The following is a 5,356-nucleotide window of genomic DNA, read 5'->3' as shown; positions in this document are numbered from 1 at the left end:
TGGGACATATACCACGATGTTTTTGACCTTTGACCATCACACGCCAAAGTCTTTGCCAATAACTTAATACAAAAAATAGGGGAGGGGGAGTCTACAAAGTTAGTCATGTTTTCTCAAGATGTAAATGTTGACTAGTTATTTAGATTAATATTAATGCAGCCTTAAATATTATAAAATAATACAGACAGAGAAAAATTAACATGATAAAAGAATATATAGCAAATTTAGCCACGTAAATGCGCAGGAAACATGGCTAGTTTAATATAAATATGGCATGAAATAAGCAAAAATTTATGATACGTTTTGGGCATACCACATACTCTCTTAGGGAGCCTTCAATGCTTCAATACTAACTAATGTGCTTAATTTAAATGCAACTATCACATTGTACAATGTTAAAAGAAAATCAAGTTGTTTGTTAATGGCAGTATGTTTACATTACAAATTTGCTAGTGCCATATATACAGTCTGAATTATATGTTTATTGCTAGCTATAGACGAAACTACTCTTCTTAAGAAAGTAGGTATGTTGGTTGCAAAGAAGAAACAACATGACATGAAGTCATCATCCATGGCCATAGGGACTACTATGCAGGACTAGTTAGGACAACATGCAGATAATCAACATGGCCTTCACATGCTTTCATATCAGATAGCTCATCACTGGCTTGTCGTGCTGTTGGTCTGCGTGACGGATTTGGGTCCAGGCACTGTACTGCAACATTGAGCATGCAGTATATTTCTCTAGCGGCTTCAGCATCTGGGAGCACAAGCCTCGAGTCCAACAGATCATGTAGACAAACATCATTATTCTTGGTGCCCAATGAGAGGGATGAGAGCAAGTCGCCCGGATGGGATCCCATAAATATCTCCAGGATCAGCACCCCAAAGCTATATACATCACATTTCTCCGTCACATTCTTTGTATATGCTAGCTCTGCAATGAATACAAGTTTATTAGTATATGTGTTAACTACAGAGTTCAATATCATGATCAAACACATTACAATTAACATGATCATATGTATGGAGTGCACAAATTAGTTGATATATGGTTTCATTTTTCTATACCTGGGGCAATATATCCCTTCGTCCCAGCAAGCCTTGTGAGATTCTGACCACCAATATTGAGAATTTTAGCCATGCCGAAGTCGGATATGCATGCTCTAAATTCCGGATCGAGCAAAATATTTTTGCTTGTTATATCTCTATGGACTATTGGTGATGAACAATCATGATGCATGTATGCCAAAGCCTGGCCCACGTCCAACACAATATGTGTCCTCCTTCCCCAGTCCAACTCGATTGCCCTTCCATTGTTTGTCAATATTTTTGCTAAGTCTCCTCTCTCCATATATTCATAGATAAGAAACCTTCCTTGGCTACAGGAACAATACCCAAATAGTTTAATGATGTTTCGATGCCGAATTTGCATTAGTGCATTGATTTCACGATTGAACACTGCTTCGTTCACCCTATACTCATCTTCTATCATGTGTATCTTCTTCACTGCAAATATTTCAGATGTGGGAAGTCTAGCCTTGTAAACAAATCCATATCCCCCGGCTCCTATGCAATGTATTTCGCTAAAATCATTGGTTGCTTCGACAATTTGCTTGAACACGTCTGCCCCATCAAAACTCCAAATAGAGAAGAGGTTTTCTTGTGTTACATTAATGGTGTTAATTGTAGTGGATTTCTTCCTTTCATGTTGAATCATAAGTATCACCACAATAAGAACAAGAGATATCAGTGCAGGAACTATGGCTAGTACAAGTGCATTGTATACTTTCCTTCTCCCTTTGCTCTGAGTCGCACCACTACTACAAGGGGGCAATCCTTTCACTACCCCACACAACATCTTATTATGGATGAACCATTGTATTGGAGCTTCTTGGAAGATCTTACTCCCTGGGACTGGTCCTTCCAATTCATTATAAGATACATCAATGGAAATCAAGCTTTCCATACTCTGGAAGGATTGAGGGACGGAGCCATTAAGTTTATTGTGTGAAATGTTCAAAGTATCTAGCATGATCAGGCCACTTAGTTGGCTTGGTATTGCCCCAGTAAATGAATTGTCACTTAAATCCAACATGTATTGTAAGTTGTGCAATAACCCTAGGGTGGCTGGGATGCTTCCTTTCAAGCTATTTTTGCTCAAATTAAATGAGTGAAGCTTTAAACAATTCCCAATTGATTCATGTACCATACCACTTAGGTTATTTGATGACAAATCCAACAGCTCCAGATTGGACAGTGCTCCAATTTCTTGTGGTATGCTTCCATTGAGCAAATTGTCTGCAAGGCTCAATTGGAACAAAAAAATTAGATTGCCTAGTTCACTTGGAATATGTCCTTCAAGCTTGTTTGATGAAAGGTCAAGCAACTCTAGCCAAGGGAGTCGCCCCATACTTGTGGGTATTTCCCCTGTGAGGTTGTTGTTTGAGAGGCGTAGCATGGTAAGATTACCACATTCCCTCTAGTGAGATGATAATTGTCCAAATAGTTTATTTGATCTCATATCCATATAGAGAAGATTTGGATGAACTCCTAACTCAGAAATGTCTCCTTTTATTTCATTTCTTTCCAGACGAACTCTAACCAGGCTTTTGCAGTGTACCAAACTTGATGGCAGTGGTCCAATCAGATTGTTATCATATGCAGTAAAATGCTTCAGCCGACCTCCGGAACACAACCCAGGTGGCAGGGGACCAGAGAGATTGTTACCGTCGAACTGCAAATTTTGGAGATCCTTTAAGGTGCCAATTTCTCGTGGAACATGTCCAGAGAATTGATTATCATCGAGGTATAACGTAGTGAGCTTAGTCAAAAAACCAAAGATATTAGGGATAGGACCCATGAGATGGTTATCACTGACGCGAAAACCAGTGAGATTAATCAAACTCCGAAAGGTATTGGGAATAGAACACATTAGTTTGTTATAGCTAAGATCCAGGTCTTCTAGATTTACTAGGTAACCTAGTTCTTGAGGAATACAACTGGAAAGTGTGTTATTCCATAGATACAACTGAGTGAGGTTAATCAAACTCCCAAATGTACTGGGAATGGAGCCTATGAAATTGTTGGAGCTAAGATCCATCATTTTTAGATTCACCAGGTAACCTAATCCTCGAGGAAGATATCCAGAGAATTGATTATCATGAAGGTTCATGCTAGTGAGGTTAACCAAACTCCCAAAGGTATTGGGGACGGTGCCCATTAGTTTGTTGTAGCTAAGACCCAAATATTTTAGATTCACCAGGTAACCTAGTTCTTGAGGAATACATCCAGAAAGTTCATTATCCGATAGGTACAGGAGAACAAGGTTAATCAGACTCCCAAAGGTATGTGGGATGGAACCCGTGAGTTTGTTTATGCCAATAGACAACTCCCGTAAATTTACCAGATAACCTAGTTCTGAAGGAAGATGTCTAGATAACTGATTAACATCAAGGTACAAGATAGTGAGCTTAGTGAGATTCCCTAAATTTCTTGGAATGGAGCCTGTAAGGTTGTTGCAGGTAAAATCTAACCTGACAAGCTTCTTTAGGTAGCCAAGTTCACCCGGGATGGGACCAAACAAGTGATTGGCAGATAAGTTAAGCGTCACGAGATTTCCTAGTTCTCCTATTTGCCTTGGTATTTCACCAGAGAGTTCATTTTGCTGGAGCATTAAGCACCGTAGTTTTTTCAATGATGCTAAAGCAGGTGATAAAGGGCCCCTTATCTGATTGCGTTGAAGAAGCAGGAACCGGAGGTCTCTGAGTGACACAATGCCGGGAGGGATCCTCCCGGTGAGCCTGTTGTGTGAGAGTTGGATGCTCGTCATGGTCGCCAACGCCGTGAAGTTGAGGGCGTCGAGCTCTCCTCTCAGCCGCAGCCCACGTAGAGAGATCTTGGTGATCACCTCTTGGTGGCTTGCTTGATGCTTGCTGCACTCGATGCCATACCAGCTGCAGGGCCATGTGCTAGTATTGTTTCCCCTTGACCATGAGTGCAGCTGGGCTGGGTGGCTTTGGAGCGTGGCTTTCCAGGCAAGGAGCGCTCCTGCTTGTTCTTGCAGGGATGGCACTGCCTTGGCCTGGAGAAACGTGGCAAGTAAGAGAGTGAGTGAGAGGAGCAGTAGGAGAGGGGAGGCCTCCATGGCCAGTCGCATAGCAGGAGTCGCTAGCTGTGGTAGGAGCTGGCTCTTAAGTGTACGCCTGTGATTGTGGAACCACACCTCAGTATATATATGCCAAGTTCCTGGCATACGGCTCCTCTGGCCATTTCGCCGGCCCCGGGTTCGTCTGGAGCACTGTCACCCAGTCATGCGAAACTTCGTTCGCTCGATCGGGTCGCGACGACACAAAGGTCCTCAGCAAACTAATTTTACAGAAAAAGTATGGCGCACTCCCCGTGAGCCAGTCACGGTCACCTAGTTGTTTTTGGCGGTCTTGGTCGCCCACTCGCCGAAAGAACGTAAAATTCTGATTCTTGCACACACACGGTCGTCAGGATGGTCATTCTTTGCAATATAACAGTACAATTTTGGATAGCAGGTACTGAGCTTTCGGGAGTTTAAAAATAAAAAGGCCACGTACTGTTCCTTGTACATATACCTTTTCCTTTGTTGCTCTTGCATGAGACGGAAACCACCATAGAAAAGCTGAGCATTGGATTCGCGTGCTGCTCATTTCTAGAAAACTTGAGCTACAACCTACAAGTGCACTGAGCTTGTACCGTCTTTAAAAAACTTCAGTGCGGTTGTCCCAAATTGGGACCCGGCTTATACCTGATGCTAAAGCTACATGCATATCATACTCAGCTTATCCTGGAGGAGAGACAACTATAAGTTTAGCAAAGCTCGAGTAATATTGTCCATAACTAGCTCGCTCTCAGTTCGAGTTTTACAGAGATTTTAGACGTGTCAGTTTGTTGTCAAAGAAAGGACCCAGAGTTTTGTGTATACTACTCCCTCCGTTCCAAAATAGATGACTCAACTTTGTACTAATTTTAGTATAAAGTTTGGTCAACTATTTTGGAACGGAGGGAGTAGTTATCAGCAGTACTGTCCATAAATAGAACGTATCTCAAGGATTTTAGACCTAACAGTTTATGCAACGAGGTTAGCACTGTTGGATCCTCTAAAAAATAGATCTGTTGGATCATGACATGTATAAAACACTCGTGGAGGTGGACAAAGCAGCGAGCAATCACATGCATGAATGCTCCCCAAGAACCATTATTCACCCTCGTTCATGCAAGTCATCATAGGAGGAGGTTCTGGATGCCTGCTCTCGCGGTGCGGCCGGCACACGAGTCTTGTCAGGATGGGAAGACCTAGAGAGGGCGCAAAGCTCTAGAGATCATT

The 5,356-nt window shown here is 42.2% G+C and overlaps 1 pseudogene; it reads right to left on the bottom strand.

The window, feature by feature from the left end:
* Nucleotides 1–447: 447 nt before the first annotated feature.
* LOC119366764 lies at nt 448–4,171 on the bottom strand (annotated as a pseudogene).
* Between the last annotated feature and the right edge of the window lie 1,185 nt (nt 4,172–5,356).

Source organism: Triticum dicoccoides, chromosome 2B (genome assembly GCF_002162155.2).
Source record: "Triticum dicoccoides isolate Atlit2015 ecotype Zavitan chromosome 2B, WEW_v2.0, whole genome shotgun sequence".
In the NCBI taxonomy this organism is placed as follows: domain Eukaryota; kingdom Viridiplantae; phylum Streptophyta; class Magnoliopsida; order Poales; family Poaceae; genus Triticum; species Triticum dicoccoides.
Note: the sequence above shows the minus strand (reverse complement) of the source record. Positions and strands in the feature narration are given on the sequence as shown.